Raw genomic sequence first — 17,271 nt, 5'->3', positions numbered from 1 at the left:
GGCTACCTAAAATAACAAGGAAAAACAGCCTTGGTGTTTTTCTGGACTTGGTGACTTGATTCCCATACAAAAGTAGCCTGTGTTCCTTTTAGGGTTGTCAGAAAATGAGTGGGAAACTGCCTGTTTGAGCTCTCCTATTGAGTTCATGTTTTATTTTTTCTCCTAATCAACGCAAACCCATACAACTCAATATTTCATTACTCATATATAACCTTCATTCAAAACATTGATACTTTGATTAGGATTGAATTGATCTATTGTGGTTAGAGAGGCACTAGGACAAATCCAATTGAAGCTGTGCATATAGAGATGTCCATCAGAAAGCTGATTGAATCTATATGTGGACTCTAATCTGGTTAAATGAATCATTCTCACATACCTTTACAGCATCCCTGCAAAAAACTGTCACCCTCTTTGGCCTCCCCTCACCTTACACAGACACAGACACAGACAGGCATGGCCAGATGGAAATAAAAGCAGGTTAGAAGATTTGATGTTAAATTTAATGCTTGTTCATTCTCAACAGAAATGTGTTGTATACAGACTGCAAGAGAGAGAGAGAAATTGATTCCAGAATGCAAATATGTTTGATTATTGCTGATAGAGAAACCAACAATAAGAGATGGGAAGAGAATACACAAAATGTAATATACTTGAATCCTCACTGACTTTTTCATTTTTAGGTTTTGTTAGGGGGTTAGGGGAAGGAACACAATTTCCAGAAGAGGAAGTAAAAGACTTTTAGACAAATGACAATATCATAACCTTTTCAGATGATGGGCTATGAACGTGGGTATGTCGGTCTATATTACTGCTGAAAGAAAGCAGAAGTTCCAAATCCTTACTAGCTAAGCAGAAAATAAATAGTCATGCACTGTATTTTAACGTTTATAAACAAAAACCAGAACAATTAAAGAAAAATTATTACTCATTACTTTCAAGTTAGTCATTTTCTAATTAGATTTACATGTAGTCAACAAAAGATCTAGCAATACTGAATCCTTGACCGTCTTCTGCGATTTATGTATGCTTGAAACACAGAAAAACATTTTTATTTCACTGATTTTGAAGGCTGGACTACTGCTGTCTGTAAAGCCTATGTGGCATCAGGCATTGTACAATTAAAGTCAGTGAAGTTATAGAGAGCACAAGCCACCTATAGTAGACTCAAACCATGCAGTAAGAACTCACTTTCCAAACACAATCTTCCAAACAAGGAAAATCGCAGGAGCCATGGCACACACGTGGTGTGTGAGAAACACTGATGCTGTGAGATGAAAGACGTAGAATGTGAGATCAAAAGTGTTTGGTTTCAGCAGGAGCCCTGCCCTGCTCCTATCTATCTCCCTGCAGCCTAGGGTAAGCCTGTCGCCACGCTTCTTTTGCTGACAATGGACATCCATGTGTCTGTCCTATGCCCTCCCAGGGTAATTGTGAGGAACTCAAAGAAGATAATGAGTAAAATGGCCTCATATTTTGTAAAGTGTTATTTGAACATAATGCATTATTTTTCTCCCTTGGGCAAAACTGAAGAAAAAAAAAGAACAATTACAGGATCATTTGAAAACTTTTTATCCTAAACAGGCTTAATAAGATATTTGCTGCTAATTTATATTTTATTTATTTCTTAATAATAATGATTAAGTATTACTAATACTTAATATTAATAAAATATTAAATGTAATTAATAACATATCTTAATAAGATATAAATTTCCATTTATATATGGAAAATAAAATATTTCCATAGTATGACAATGGAAAGGCAAATTTTATTTAGTCTTCAAATAATGCTTTTTAAAGATGTTCTGAATAAAATTCAATCTGATTAGATTTAGCAAATGGCTGTAGAGAGATCCATGTTTTACATGAAAAGATTTTAAGATTTTATCTTCACCCTTTGGATTTAAGGAATGCATATATTAATGACAGCAAGACCAACTTTTAATGAACAGAGAAAAACTGAATTCAACTAGATTGTTTTTAAATGAATTATGTTGCATACACATACTATTGCTCTACATTAAAAATACAATCATTATTTCCACATAGGTTTTACAGATTTAAAAAATCAAGAGACTACTATTATTCTCCTCTTTATCTACAGGGAATTACAGGGCTGAGAAATGTTAGGATAACCAGTAACCCTAGTTTGGAATTTTCATTATAAACTTTTTATTGATGGCTGTCAGCATACATAATTTCAAAAACAAATATCCATCTAGAATTTTAGAATTGAGAAAGCAGCTCCAATTCCATAACCTCATTTAATACTTATACAACCCAGTGTGACAATTTTTATGATGATAACTGTGTTTTCCTATTGTGGAGATTCGAAGGGAAGAAGTAGAAATAATGCCCAGATTCTGGTAGAAAGGTCTGGGTCCTGGGCACTGCAGCAGGTGGCTTAGCAGTGGAGTGATGCTCAAACTGCAGAGAAGTGAAGCCTAATTGTGCTCAGTGTAAGGAACAACATTCCAGCATTCCAAGCTCCCATGTTTAAGCACAGACTAATAATCCATTTAGAAACATTGGTCTGTATGATTTTCATAGTTCCTTACAAATCTATAGCATTACACCCTGCTCAGATTGTAAGTGCCTCCCATTTAGGAATGAATGCATATTCTAGAGCTATACAAATAACAGAATGTGGGTTTTCACAGATTTTATCTTAAGTTGTTCTGTTTGGTCTTCGGTTTCCTCATCTGAAAAAAAAAAAAGGCCTAATAATACCTGCCCTTCCTATGTCATAAATGTATATGCAATGGGAGGAGTATTCTACAAATATTAGGTGGTCTTAGTAAATTCACTGCTAGAACCCAGCTTCCTGACTCTAACCTGGCCTTTCCCTTCATTGGAGATGTCTGAAGTAATATTATTTCAGTGCACTCAGAGACTGCTGCACCCTGAGACTTCATCAGACGGGTCAGAGGCCTCAGTCAATACATTTTCTTTCCAACAGTTGTGTGATTGCCACCTCATTTCCAGGCAGGGCTTGGAGTCTGTTTATATTCAAAGGCACATCATCCTAGATATGAAAGGACTTCACTTTTCCTAGCTAATCACTATAGGCTTTGGGTGAGGAGAGGGGTCCTCTGCAGCTGTCCTTAGGTCGGTAAGAAAATAAGCAAAAGAGTTTCTTTTCTCTTTTAGGTTTCCCAAGGAACCAATGCTACCAACATACACATAGGCATAATACAAAGAGTCTAAGTATTCATAATATATGAGCACAGGAATGTCATTGTTTAGTTCTTTCTCCAGAGGAGAGAGAGCTGGGGATGCACCACCCTGGCTGCCTCTGATGTGCTAGATGATCTCCAAACGATTTTCAGCTCTGACATTCCAGGTTCTTAGTTGGGTCTTGGGAAGGCTGGCAGAGGGAGCTGGCAAGTCCCTATTACAGCTGGGATAGAACAGCCACATTAAAAGGTGGAGGTGGGGTATCCTTATGCCTTCTTGTCAATGCATTCAGCTGCTGGGGCAAAGGCTGTCTAAGAATGACTAAATCTCTCCTGGCCAAAGTCTTCATTGATCACCCATTATCTGTTTAGGTGTGCAGGAGGCCTAGGCTGCATTCAGCTGTATCAAACGCACACTCACACATACATGCACACACACTGAACGCATGAATACAAGAAAATAAAGCACAGACTGTAATGGAGATTTGACAATTATCTAATTTATTTTGATTGATTTAGAATACCACATGGGCTTACATCTGCCAAAATGATTTTTATATTCTATCTCCTCTATAATCATTGGATACATAATCTGTCTTCATTGGACAATGGTCCCTGGGCATCACTGTGTTTCTCCTCTATACACGTGATCTCATCTCATATTAGTGCTTTTATAGTAGTAAATGACATAAAGCTTCACAAATTATCTAACTAGTTTCTTAATGCATTGAGAGCCAATTTGAGCATCGAGTTATATTTTAAAAGAATATGTATATACAGACAATATTACTTTTTCTTCAAATTAAAAAAAGATGAGCAGAAAGAATATATGGGAAGTATTTTTTTTTAATTTTTAGCATCTAAAGATTGTGGGAATGCATATTGCTGAACTACTGAGGCTCCTAACAGTTTTAATAATTAGTTGCAAGCATTACTCTGTAACTGTCATCCTTGCAATCTGCTATTATCAAATGGATACTTATATCAGAACTGCATCAAGTTAAACTCCATCTAGATACACTTCCTCTTGGCATCCTATGAAGTCACATATATAACATTGGAAGGAACTCATTCCATGCTGTCTATGAAATAAAAAATAGTTTCAGTGAAATAGTGCAAATACATTGGGAGGCTCCAGAAAAAGATGTTTTCATGAACTACAGGAGATATATATCTCCTTCTATTACATTTTGTTGATGCCATTTTCACCAGTAAAGGTCTTCATCTGGTTACAGAAGATTCAAAGAAAATCCTTTTCATATCATACTGAGAACAACCTTGATGTAGTTCTCCTGGCTTTGAATTATAATGTATGTCATCAGTAATGTAAGTTGTTATAATTTACTTTTGACATTAAGATGTTGCTTTAGGGCATATTGTTGCAAATGTATCCTATTCACTTTCTTGCCTTCTAAATGCCCTTCATGTTTCAGTAAAACAATCCAATCAAAACTAAAGACCAAAAACACTGTAAAACAAATCAAGCATACAAACAGTTCCTAAGCATTCCTGTTACATTTTAGCCTTTTAGCCAGAGGCTCTTAAATTTCTTAAACTGTATCTAGCAGTTTAGCAAGCTGACCACAGAAAATGTCAGCAGTGTGTACTGTTTCCAGTCAGGGTCTTAAGGACTGTGCCCCGAAGGACCCGGAGGATGCTGAGATTATTTGGAGCCTAGCAAAGCACTCCAGGTGGAGCTCTCAGAGAGCACAGCCAAGGTTAATTCACTCTGTTCCTTTTCCTGGTGCCAGCTTGGCTCAGGACCCTTATGATTCTGATCTGACACTGGAACCAGCAACCAAAAGCCTCCTTGCCTCTTCTCCAGTAAAATGTTCTGAATAAGAGTGAGAGAGCGATCATTTTTGAAGGGCTTGGCTTGTTCCTGGTTGCTGGCAGAAGAAATAATTCAAAGCTCTTAAGTCTTCCACTGGCAGAATGGCTGGAATAAGGCTGCTAATAGTAATAAATTTAATTTCTGAAGGATAATACTAATTCCATGTAGAAAGGGATTGCTAGGTGTTCATCACAGAAGTATCAGTCTATGAATGGAGCAAGTGGAGAAAAAACGGTTTCTGTAGTGAGCTCTTCCTTCTGTAGTATCGAAGAGGAATTCTCAATTTTATCAAACAGGACAATATTAATTCTTACCCTACCTTCAGAAAAATAATTGTGAGTATATATATGTGATTCTTCACATTACAAAATGATTTGGGAGTTTGAGTCACTTTAAGTAACATCTCAAATATTTGATCATGCTACTTATTCTATAATATCTAACAAGCACTTACTTAGTATGCAATAGAGTACTGTAATAAATACTGGTGATACACCAAAGAATGAAGTAGACATGCTCCCTGGTCTCATAGTGCTGCCATTCTACTTGGGACACACAGATAATATATAAGTAAACATAAACAATATACTTTCTGATGGTGTTAAATGCTATAAGGAAAATAAACATGATGTTGCAGTTCAGAGTGAATGAACTTCATGATGTTTTACATCATGAGAAAGACCTCTTTGGGTCTGAGCTGAGATGCAGAGAGCCAAAGCAAGTGCAAAAGAGATAAAGGGGGAAAAATCTTGGCTCTTTTGAGAAATTAAAAAAAAAAAAAAGAAAAAGTGTATGGTGATATGGTGTCATGGTAGCTAGTACTCAGAGTAAAGGATATGAAAGCTTAGTAGGAACAGAAAACACAGGGGCTTGTAGGCTGTGGGAACAAGTATGAAGTTCTGAATGTAAAGGGATGTTGAAGATTTAAAGCATATTAATAGCATTATTTTACATATATTTGAAGAAAATTATTGTGTAATGTATATAATTCAAAATGTCCCACTGTTATCACTTTCAAGTCAATAGTTCAGTGGTATGGAATATATTTTTAAAAGACCACAATGGCTAATTCTGGGTCATGGTGTAAGGAGGAAAAGGTGGGAGGTGGGAGACTAGAAAACTATTAGAACAGATGGTGTTGGCGTGGACAGGGATGGTGTCCATAGAAATAGAAGAGAACAACTTTGAATGTATTTTGGACATAGAATCCACAGAAATTGCTGATGGTTTGTGAATTCTAAGAGGCTCTAGGATTCCTGCCCTTGTTGTATATGACCTGTATAATAGCCTTTCTTTGAATATGAGTGGAGCCTGTGGGCAAGATGAGATAGTCACTTCCATGATTACAGTACATGGTAAGATTTCTACATGGACTGAAGTTTTCCTCTGGATTTGAAGAAGTGAAGCTGCCATCCTGTAAGGGGGCCACATGCCTAAAACCCAAGATCAGTCTCTAGGATCTGAGAAGGAATCCAAATTACAGCCAGCAGGAAAGCAGAGAGGCAGAACTTCAGGGAAAATGGCAGAGTAGGGAGCTCTAAGACTCACTCTTCTTCCAAAACAGCTGGTAGGTAGGCAGGAGCTGTCTGAAACGATTGTTCAGGATCTCCAGAAGTCAGAGGAGCACTGTAGAGCATGCAGGGAAAAGCAGGAAGTGAAACGATTGTTCAGGGTCTCCAGAAGTCAGAGGAGCACTGTAGAGCATGCAGGGAAAAGCAGGAAGTGAAACGATTGTTCAGGGTCTCCAGAAGTCAGAGGAGCACTGTAGAGCATGCAGGGAAAAGCAGGAAGTGAAACGATTGTTCAGGGTCTCCAGAAGTCAGAGGAGCACTGTAAAGCATGCAGGGAAAAGCAGGAAGAAGAGGCTGAGAAACTGTGCTAAAGAACTATGAGTAGAATGTACGGGTGGTTCAGTGGCAGGATGCTCACCTTACATGTGGGAAACCCAGGCTCAATTCCCAGACCACGCCCCACTCCCCCTCCCCCCCCCCAAAGAAAGAACTATGAGTAGCTACTCATGAGTAGCTCACTCCACAGTAGCCACCACTCTCAAGGCAGGCCACCTCAGGGTCTGGTCTCTGGCTGGATGTTGTAGACAGAGAGGGATATGGAAGTCTTCTTCCCCAAGAATGGGGATAGGAGGCATGGCTGAGCACTGACCACAGCTTTTGATTATTGAATTTGGATCACTGGGTTCTGGCTTTGAGCTATTGTTTCAACCAGTCACAGATAGTGATCACTGTTTCAACCCCTACCCTGAGAGGGGCGAGAAATATGGAGGCATAAAGGTACAGAACCTTCTTAGGGCTACAAGGAACAGTTTGCTGAAGAGTGCCATCTGCTGGGGAAGTGAGGAAGGTGCAGCTTCAGGGAGTCATCAAAAAGGATTCTGGCATCTTTCCTGACCTTCTCTCCAGGGCTCTTTGGGGCTGGTTTGTGCCCCATCTGTGGGTCCCTGGACCTTTATTGTCTGGGAAATACTTACTTGGGAGAGACCTCTCTAGGCTGAACCTACTTTCAGAATTTGCCCTCCAGGCAAAGGCCACTAGAGGTAAGGAAAAGACTGTAAAAGAAAACTATAGAGGCAAAACAAGAACAAACAGAACAGGTCAAGATCCCAGAGAAGGAACAGAGGAAAGGAAGCTTTTTTCTGAGGGTGAAACAATTACACAATAGTACAATCTTAAAAATTGTATTGCATAACCAGAGCAAGAATCAGATGAAGAAGTTCTGGAAAAATCTGCTTGTTAAACATGGGCAATCCTAAAGGTCTGGAATAAGTTGGACCAAGTATCAAAGTGGAACCTTAACAAAAGGCCAATAAACAATAAAATCCTAGGCAGGAGAGAGAAATTGACCTTCAGAGTAAGCTTATTAGGATAACGAGAAGCCTAGACATTGGCAAAAAAATTGCAAGCCATACTAAGAAACAGGAAAATATCTCACAAAGAAACAAAACTTGGGAGGAGGCAGCATTTGAAACAACTAATCAATGATATTCAAGTAAGTCTCCTAAATCAATTTAAGGAGATGAAGGAAAAGAGGGCTAAAGAGATAAGGGATATTAAGAGGACCCTGGGTGATCATAAAGAAGATTTTTAAAATATAAAGAGAAACATAAACAGAAATTAAAGGAATGAAAGGCCCAGTAGAAGAGATTAAAATACACTAGAATCTTACAACAGCAGATTCAACAAGCAAGAGAAAGACTCAGTGAACTAGAGGAAGGACAATTGAAATCTTACAGAAGAACAGATAGAGAAAAGAATGGAAAAATTTCAGGGATTTTAATAAAAGCACAAAGTACACAAACATACATGACATGGTTGTTCCCAAAGGAGAAAAAGGAAAAGGGGCAGAAATATTCTTTGAGGAAATACTGACTGAAAAATTTCAACTCTCATGAAAGATGTAAATATACATGTCCGAGAAGTACAGCATACTCCAAAGAGAATAAATTCTAATAGACCTACTCCAAGATGCATATTAATCAGAATGTTGAATGTCAAAAGTAGAGAATCCTGAAAGCAGTGAGAGAAAAGCAATTTGTCACATATGAGAGAACCTTAATCAGACTAAATGCCAATTTTTCAACAGAAATGATGGAGGTGAGAAGGCAGTGATATATTTAAGGTACTGAAAGAGGAAAAACTGCCAGCCAGAAATTCATTATCTGGCAAAACTGTCCGTCAAAAATAAGGGAGTTTAAAATAGTCACAGATAAACAGAAACTAAAAGAGGTTGTCAACATGGGACCTGCCCTACAAGAAATACTATAGGGATTCTGGAGGCTAAAAGGAAAGGACAGGAGAGAAAGGCTTGAAGTATAAAAATGAAAATTATCAATAAGGGTAACTAAAGGATAAAAAGAGATGCAAAATATGATATGACATATAAAAGCCAAGGGATAAAATGGTTGAAGTAAGTACTGCCTTTACAGTAATAACATGGAATGTTAATAGATTAAACTCCTCACTCAAGAGAAACAGATTTGCCGAGTGTATAAAAAAATATGACCCAACTATATGCTATCTACTAGAGTCTCATCTTAGACCCAAAGTTACAAATAGATTGAAAGTGAGGGGGTAGAAAATGATAGTCCATGCCAACAGGAGCCATAAAAAAGCTGTACTAATATCAGAGAAAGTAGGCTTTAAATGCAATTCTGTTATAAGAGATCAGGATATCATATATTAATAAAAGGGGCAATTCACCAAGTAGAACTAACAATCATAAATATTTATTTACCTAACTATGGTGTCCGAAAGTACATGAGGCAAATACTGGCAAAACTGAAGGGAGAAATAGACATCTCTACAATTATAATTGGAGAGTTCAATACACTACCTTTGTGCTGGTTTGAAAGGATGTATGTACTAGAAAACCCATGTTTTAATCCTAATCGCATTTCGTAGAGGCAGCCATTTCTTCTAATACCTATTCATTATTGTATGTTTGAAACTGTAATCAGATCATCTCCCTGGAGATGTGATTTAATCAAGAGTGGTTGTTAAACTAGATTAGGTAGAGGCATGTCTCCAACCCATTTGGGTGGGTCTTGATTAGTTTCTGGAGTCCTATAAAAGAGGAAACATTTTGGAGAATGAAAGCGATTCAAAGGGAACAGAGCAGAATGAGGTATCCACAAGAAGCAGAGTCCACCAGCCAGTGACCTTTGGAGACAAAGAAGAAAAATGCCTCCCCGGGAGCTTCATGAAACAGGAAGCCAGGAGAAGAAGCTAGCAAATGATGCCGTGTCTGGCATGTGCCCTTCCAGATGAGCGAGGAACCCTGACTGTGTTCATCATGTGCCTTTCCAGGTGAGACAGTAACTCTGTGTTCACATGTGCCTTCTCACTTGAGAGAGAAATCTTGAACTTCATCAGCCTTCTTGAACAAAAGTATCTTTCCCTGGATGCCTTTGATTGGACAGTTCTATAGACTTGTTTTAACTGGGACATTTTCTTGGCCTTAGAATTGTAAACTAGCAACTCATTAAATTCCCCTTTTTAAGTCATTTTGTTCCTGGTATTTTGCATTCTGGCAGCTAGCAAACTAGAACAACCTTCATCAATCAATAGAACATCTAGACAGAGGATCAATAAGGAAACAGAAAACTTGAATAATATGATAAATGAACCAGACCTAACAGACTTATACACAACTTTGCACCCCAAAACAATAAGATATACATTCTTTTCAAGTGTCCATAGATCATTCTTCAGGATAGACCAAAATGTTGGGTCATAAAAAAAATCTGAATAAATTTAAATCTATTGAAATTCTACAAAGAACTTTCTCTGACCATACTGGAATGAAGCTGGAAATTAATATCAGGTGGAAAACTGGAAAAACTCACAAATCTATGGAAGTTAAACAACACACTCTTAATTAGGGGTCAAATAAGAAATTACAAAGGAAATAAATAAATGTCTTGAAATGAATGAAAACAAGAACATGATATATAAAAACTTTATGGGATACAGTGAAAGCAGTGCTGAAAGGGAAGTTTATAGCCCTAAAAACCTATATTAAAAAAGAAGAAAGTCCTAAAATCAAATATCTACCTGCACACTTGGAAGATCTAGAAAAAAAAAAACAAACCAGCAAACGAATCCTAAAGCAAGTAGAAAGAAAGAAATAACAAAGATTAGAGCAGAAATAAATGAAGTTGAGAATAAAAAATAGAATTTACAATACAAAAGTTGGTTAAGCAATCTCTGCAAGGCTGTTGTCTCTGTGTCTAATACTGGAATTTGAAGTTCACAGGTCAGGCATCAGGTAAAGGAAAATGGACGTAAAATAAGGAGAGAGGGAGGACAAGTTGGAGACACAAAGATGGACTGAAACCTGTGCTAATTCTTATTGCTTCAGGCTTTGATGGTGTGATTGTCCTACAGAAGTCTGGGCCCTTCAACCTGGCCCCAGAGTCAGAGGAGCTGCAAGAGGAACCAGGTGAAGGGGAGCCACTGCAGACTGGTCTGCTGCCTCATACCAATGAGGTAGGTGAGCAGATAAGTGATAAGGTGTGAGAGCTACTAAATGGTTGCTGCCTCACTTCCACCCTCTAAATTTCCAGCAAGAATCTCTTGGGTGGCCCATTCTCACTAGAAACATTCTGGGAAGTGTAATTCAGCCTAGTCACCATAAGAAGGATATAAGTTTCACCTCAGTGTATCTTCCTACAAAACACTTACCCTGTACAAATGGTGATTTTAAAGTATGAAACCTGGCAGACACCGTCTTGATGGAAGTTTATTCACCTCTGGCAGGCTGTGCCACTGTTTTGAGCATCATTTCTGAATTATTTCTATGTTATGTCTACCTAGAATCCATGGCCCTTATCCGGACATGGGAAAACCTCAGATGGACCCCAGCTGACAGAATGAAATGTCTCTACTCTTTAAAAGCATCAAGGACATAAAAGCATATAAAAAGTTGAGGGGTAGACAAAAAACATGTTCCGGACTGAAAGGGATTAAAGAAACATGAGAACCAAATGGTCCTGGATGGCATTCTGGACAGAAAGGGAAATGAGACCTAGTTAGGAGAGTTGGTAAAACAAATGGATTTGAGGTTTGGATTGTAGTAGTGTATCAATGTAGATTTCCCGATTTGGATGATTATGTGGATGGTATGTAGAGAAGTATCCTTTGTTTTGGAAAATAATACACACTAGAGTATTTTAAGGGTGAAGGGAATGCTTGAACTTGCCCATAAGTTATTTAGAAAAATGATAGTGATAAAAGAATATATATACAGAGAGGGCAAAAAAGAGGAACAGAGCAAATGTGGCAAATATAAATGATTATGAAAGCTAGATGAAGGAGATTTATGGGTTCTTTGTACTATTGCACATTTTCTATTAGTTTAAACTTACTTCAAAATAAATTACAAAAAGAAGACCAAACAGGAAATGAAGAAATAAAGACAATAACTATTGACACTTTCTGCAAGTTTTGCTATGAATTGGGAACAGATATTTGGTCTCAAGTAAGGATATTTAAAAGATGGTTGAAAGGAGATCTTGTTTGTATATTGATGGGTATGATGCAAGTGAGTGAAAGGGAGAGAGTCATCTCAAGAGCAAAATGATTGGAAAGGACAGAAGGGATGACATGGAAGGGAGATCTTTGAGAGAAGCAGGGGCATTTGCTTCTTAACAAAAAGGAAACTATGAATATGGGTTCAGATTCTAGTAGGTTTCCCAAAGATGAAACGCTTAGAAGCAGTATTTCCAACTGCTGATGAATAGGAATTCAGCAGAAAAAGTAATCAAATTATTTTAAAAATTCAAACATTGGTGTTTCTATGTTTAAAACTTTTATTTTATCATGGAGAAAGCTATAACCAAAGAATGTGCAGATCAGCAGATCATTTCCAGACGTGTGGGTCACTGACTCGTGGAAATTTTCTTATAGGATTAGAGTAGGGATCAAAGCAAAGAGCAGAATGGGGACTCCACAGCTGGCCCTGTGTGCTCTCTGACAATGAGATAAATTGTGGGTTATATCAATAAAAGTTAGTTGCATACCAAGTCAATAAGCAAGGAGGGCTCTAGGAGGAGGCAGGTCTGTCCCAGCTCTGGGGAAATTTGTGGTCCAGGCTGGTCAAGTTACCCGCAGACTGGTGCTGATTTATGTCACTGGCTGAACTCTAAATTTTTCAGTAAAGGTGAAAACCGGTTTTCATTTGGAGCAGAAAAATGCTTTGGCTTGGCAGGGAATATGTGTGACTCTCTAGTAGAAAGGATCTACTGGGGAGTTACACTTCAGTTTCTTTAGTACCAGATTCTTCCAATTCCATCGAAATCTGTCATTGAATCATAATCTGTTTCACAAACAGTTTATAATTTTAGCATTTTAAAATACTGGTATAACAGGGTAGTTACTATTTTTACTTATGCATCAAAGCATAGGTTTCTATATCAGTCCACAAGATTATCCTTCTCATTTAAAGACTGGAGATTTGATGAATTTGCCAGTGTTCCTCTACAGATGTGTACATTTTTCTCTGTGTTTTAGCTCAAACATATATAATTATTATCTGTTCTACAAATATTCGGACTTCTAATTCAGACTCTTGGCTAACAAAGTAAATTATTTCTGTCTATTTGAAGTATGCACACAATGCTCTCTCCAATGGCCTTGTGAATGGCATAATTGAAATCCCAGCCCTACCATTTACTGTCTTCTTGACCTTGGAAAATATTGTCTCTAGCCTAAATTTCTTCAAATGTAAAATGCAGGAGTGGTTGCCTCCTGTGAAGCATTTAACGGGTATGCTCCTTTTGCAATGCAACCTTCCCCTGAGATTCTACTAAGATCTTTAATTCTTTTCCTGGATTTCACCATGTAATTTTAAATACATGTTTAAATCATGTGTATTAAGGGCTTGAGGTTTAATACTAAGAAAGAAGTATACTCTCTAGGAAAACAGGGACTCTAGAATTATCTAACCATTCCTATTCATCTCTAGGGATTGTATAGTTATCTTAACATATTTAGTTTTTAATACATAAATTTTAGAACCTATTTCTGTATCAAGTGGTCTTATCCTGTAGTACACATGTCAGTGAGATGTAGCATGGATTAAATGAGAACATGAATTCACTTAGCGAATTTTCTGATGTACACAATGTAAAAGATATAATGTACCATTCCCAGAAGAACTTTCAGAAAGACAAAAGGATTCCAAGTTGGGAAATGTCACTGGGAATTTCAGAACCCAGGGTCTTCTGATTTCCTTCGTAGCACTCTCGAATACTCTATTTCTTTCATTGTAAGGCAGTTATATTGATATATATATTATATATTAATATACCATGTAATCATCCAAAATGTACAGTCAATGATTCACAGTATCAAATACTCTTTTCTAAGTGGTTACTTTGCCGTATTCCCATACTGCTTCCAAGCTAGTCTTTGCCACCACCTCTCCTTACCTTAACTCAGAGCAGATCACATTGCTTAGATCAAGCACCAATATATCTCTTGTGTGATATAATTCGTTTGTTTCCTATATCCTCTGCCCAGGTCCATTCTCTCACTAAAAGAGATGCATGTGTATTCCCAGTCCTTGTCATTTCTTTACCCAAAGAGATTAGAAATCCTCATGTTTTGTTTTTCCTATCCAGTGTTAAACACAGTTCTAGTTTTGCTTCACCAAGATTTTCTAATTTAATGGTTAAGTACTTTTGCTTTCAGTCCATTAATTTGATTAGTGTCTCCATGCATTTAGAGAGGCCCTAGGATCTTTGCATTTTGTGAAACCCCTATGTTTGTACCCAAGTTTAAAGAAAATCCTATCTCTATACCAGTATGGTGAGAGGGATTTGTCTATATTAGAGCCCAATGTTTATATTATTGTGATTTATGTATTAGTCAGGAGAGGATCTCTAGGGCTTTCTACCATACAGAAATGACTGCCTCCTTAGAAAAGCTGTCTAAACACAATGATGTCAATGGCTAGCAGTTTAAACCCTATTAAGAACCATGCTAATGATGATCAATTTACATATAATGAGAACCAGCATTGTTTTCCATTTAAAATCCTTGCCCCAGCTTCTAAAAACATAAAAAAACTGAAATGACCTAGGAAGTGCAGATTTCTAACAAAAACAAATTAGAAGTAAATTTATGAAATTACTGCTGATACAACCCTATCCTAGTTATGTTAAATCACTAGATGCATGGAGTGGGAGGGTTTCAAAAATATTTCATTATTGACTACCAATCTTAAGCTCCTGCTGCCTCTCTCTGTCAACTCCTGCAGTTTGGGACACTGCCTCTTCAGTTTATCCTTAAGCACTTGAGCTTGGTCCTTCTGAAGCAGGAGTGAGATTCAAAAAGTTTCAGTGGAAAGTTTCTGACTGGGAGCGATGCCTGTAACCTCTGGGGGATTGAGTGAAGGGGAGAACAAGGTACACTTTGTGGCTAGAGTGCCCAATGAACCATGGATGATTTATGGCTTCAAGGAGAAAGGTGTCAAAATCTGATTGTTTTCCCCTAGCCTGTCTTGGGATCTTCATGTTTGAATTAAATGCACATAGCACAAGAGATGAGATTTTGTGAACCAAAATTGCAGGATGGTTCATGTGTGAAACCAGAAAACCTCAGATCTGCATTCAGCTGTCTTTCAGGTCACTAGCAAAGCATTTTTGTTTGGACTTTCCATAAATAAGCAGTAATTATCAAGGCCAAATGAATCCACAACTTATATGTATGGTGCAACACAATCTCTTCTTTCTTGATTTTCTGGGTGTAAAAGTCTGGAAGAATTTGCTGAAGTGGAACTTTTCTCACATTCTTGATGCTCTTACTTTGCTGATTCCCAGCGCCAGGTTTAATCTGTATTCATTTAATGTCGGTCAAATTAATAACTTGCTATTTCTTCATCCATTCGTATGCATGTATTTATTGTACTTTGTGAATTTCTTGTGTTTAAACTTTATGCTAGGCACTATAGAAACACTGGAGATGTATCAATGAACAATAACCTAGCTCTGCACTCAAGCTAACAGTGATGTCAGACAAGCAAACAGACAGTTGTAACACAGTGCTTTCTGAGCTTTAATGAAAAAAATGTTGGGAGGTGTAGGAGCACAGAAGAAGCAAATGTAATTCAATTTAGCTCAGGAGGTCAGGAAGGATTCTCAGAGAAGGTGATGTCTAAACTAAGACCTAAAAACTGAGTAAGTGTTTTAAGGAGAATTGAAGTATGGCACAGATGTCTCTGAAAAATGTTTAAGATTGTGATATGCAAACTTTTAAACCTATTTATTCAAAGACCACTTATAATTATATTATTTCTCAGAAATGGTGATATGCATAGTTAAATCCTTAATAACCTGCAATTGGTATTAGTGTAAGTGTCAGTATATAGAAAATGATCTTAACTCATACTTCAGAAGTCTATAAACAAGGGCTCTCCAAACTTTTTTGATTGCACCCCATCAGTTAAAAAAAATTAGCATACACATTAAACTTGTATACATATTACGTGTGCTTATACTGATATATTTTTTACATTAAAAAATAGACTAAAATTATTTGAAATTTAAATTAAAATATAAGATGAAAAACAGAAATGAAAATTCTTTTTTTCCTGCATATTTTCTTCCTTGGTGACACCTTCTGCGGGGGGCTTAATTCATTTTGCCTATTGTTTCAGAGCACACAGTATTGTATTGAACAAATAGTTGCTAGTTGCCTAAAAATTGCTTGATTTTGCATAGTGTAGTAATCAGGGTTCTCTAGGGAAACAGAACCAACAGGAGATTTCTATAAATATGAGTCTCTATAAGTGTCTCATGAAACTGGAGATGCATGAGCCCAAACTCCACAGGGCAGGCAGAGAACTTGGCAACTTTGATGAAGTTCTTCTATGAATTTCCCAGGAGAGGCTGGCTGCAGAAGCAGAGAGAGCAGTTGTGTCTTCAGATTTCTCCTTTAAAGCCTCTGGCTGATTAGATTAAGATGTCACTCATTGTGGAAGGCACTCTCCTTAACTGAGTACAGATGTAATCAGCCATAGCTGAAATTCATAGGAACAGAACAAGTGGGCACAATCATCTGGCCAAGTTGACAACTAAACCTAACTATCACACAATGTTAATATTCAGTAAGTATTTGTTGAATGAAAGAAAGAATAAATGAAGGTATATTTCAGAGAACAGTCAGTTCCTATATCACTTCTTACACATACATTTCCTTTAAGTCTCATAAATAATACATCACGATGTGTTAGGGTATGTCAAGTTTTAGGGTAGCACTTTATTGGGCAAGATTTTTTTATGTTTTTAATCAAGTAAATGGAAATTTTAGAACATGAGGTGACAGAGAACATTTAAGATTGAACATGACGGTTCACAAGCTTTCTTCATCACATGCAATATTCAAACAATATTTAAATGCTACCTTCATTCTTCTGCCTTGTGGTGGTAAACTTCAGTCCACCTGAAAGGTGCTAGCTTCAAAGATGGTGAAGACCCTCCAGTTTTTGGGCTGTGATGACTAATATCCCTGGCAACATGGGACATGACTCCCAGGGATGAGCTTGGCCCTGACATCATGGAAATGAGAAAGCCTTTTTGACCAAAAGGGGAAAGATAAATGAAACAAAATAAAATTTCAGTGGCTGAGAGAGTTCAAATCGAGTCAAAGGTCGATTGACCCAGATGAATGGATATACAAATTATGACATATACATAAGATGTACCATCTTATGTATATGCCATAATTTATATTATGTCATAAAA

At 37.3% G+C, this 17,271-nt stretch overlaps 1 long non-coding RNA gene across 1 annotated transcript in view; it reads left to right on the top strand.

Annotated features, from left to right (window-relative positions):
• The first annotated feature begins 10,825 nt into the window (after nt 1-10,825).
• The window catches only part of LOC143677588 (uncharacterized), an 85,167-nt gene continuing 78,721 nt past the window's right edge, over nt 10,826-17,271 (top strand). Inside the window, exon 1 of the long non-coding RNA XR_013172697.1 lies at nt 10,826-11,014. This is a non-coding gene — a long non-coding RNA (uncharacterized LOC143677588). The remainder of the gene's footprint in view (nt 11,015-17,271) is intronic.

This window comes from Tamandua tetradactyla, chromosome 3 (assembly GCF_023851605.1).
Source record: "Tamandua tetradactyla isolate mTamTet1 chromosome 3, mTamTet1.pri, whole genome shotgun sequence".
Taxonomy (NCBI): Eukaryota; Metazoa; Chordata; class Mammalia; order Pilosa; family Myrmecophagidae; genus Tamandua; species Tamandua tetradactyla.
The sequence above is the reverse complement of the archived record's forward strand: the minus strand, read 5'-3'. Positions and strand labels throughout refer to the sequence as shown.